The following is a 1359-nucleotide window of genomic DNA, read 5'->3' as shown; positions in this document are numbered from 1 at the left end:
GCCCAGCCATCATAAAGTCTTTTTTGTTTGTTTGTTTGTTTTGAGACTGGGTTCATCATAAAGTCTTAAGTCATCTATTTGTCAATATAACATCACTATAAGATAGTACATCTTCATGGATCTGCAGATATCTGCTCCAAAAGGGTATGCTATTATGTAGTGATTGTTATATATGTTTAATAACAACAAGAAAAGCATATTAACATCAGGAATCTTTCCTAAAATTAGTCCCTTACAGCCTTGCTTAATAAGGGCTCACCTGTTGCAGATTATATAATAATCCAAAGCAGGCCATTTTAGGATGAAATGTTATTAGTTATTAGCTTGTCCCATTGTGGCTCCTGACACACATGAGGGACTAGCCCCTAGCATGTGTCAGACACTGTTGTAACTTACCACGACAGCCATTTAAAGGCAAGGCCTTGTGTTGCTTCAGCTGGCTTCCAACACACGATATAGTTGAGGATGATCTCAAAACCTCGACTATCTAGGTTTCACCTGAAAACTGCTGGGATTTCAGTCTGCACTATCACATCTGGCTCACAGCAGCCATGTTAAGTAGGAAATGTTAAGACCTTTTCCTAGGTGAGGAGGAGGAACAGAGAGGTCATGGAACAGAGCTAAGATTGAACTTAGCTGGATGAGGGCTTGTTCCCTCGTTCTAAGTACTGTGTTTACATTTCTCTCAAACTAGGATGGCAATCCATGAAGTAGAAAACATAGGACTAAGATAGAGAAACTTGTTTGAATGACTAGAAAGAGATCAGATGAACACCAGCAGTGGGATGGTGCATAGAGACAGACCAGAAGTGAGAAGGTGCTGGGAGATGGGGTTTAGGCAGCATAGAGAATGGAGCTGATACTTCCTCTACAACTTAATATTTTAAAAAACAGAGACACTTTTGATGGCTTTGCAAGGGCATTTTAGGGGGCAAGGATGCACCATGGTCATTAAATTCATTTACATGTACCTTTCTCTGTATAGGAATTATAGGAGTGAGCTGCATGCTTAGGTCTGATTTTTCTCTTTGGTCAATGAAAGATGATTGGAAGTTACGGTCTTGGGTTTGGATAGATACTCAGTGGGTAGAGCCCATTTGTTCTTGTAGAGGCTCTCAGTTAAAATCATGGCACATCTCTCAAGAAGTAACAAAAGTAGTTTCTGGAGAGATGGCTCAGCAGTTAATAGTCCTGGCTGCTCTCCCAGAGGACCGTGGTTGATTCCTAGCACCCACATGGTGTTCACTATCAATGTCAATGCCGAGATCCAACCCAATCCTTTATAAATGCCACATAGGCCAGTAGGCTTTTGTTGTTTTGTCTGTTCTGAGGCAAGGTCTCACTGGGTAGCCCAGGCTG

This window comes from Mastomys coucha, unplaced genomic scaffold (assembly GCF_008632895.1).
Source record: "Mastomys coucha isolate ucsf_1 unplaced genomic scaffold, UCSF_Mcou_1 pScaffold22, whole genome shotgun sequence".
Taxonomy (NCBI): domain Eukaryota; kingdom Metazoa; phylum Chordata; class Mammalia; order Rodentia; family Muridae; genus Mastomys; species Mastomys coucha.
This window is presented reverse-complemented; position numbering follows the sequence as displayed.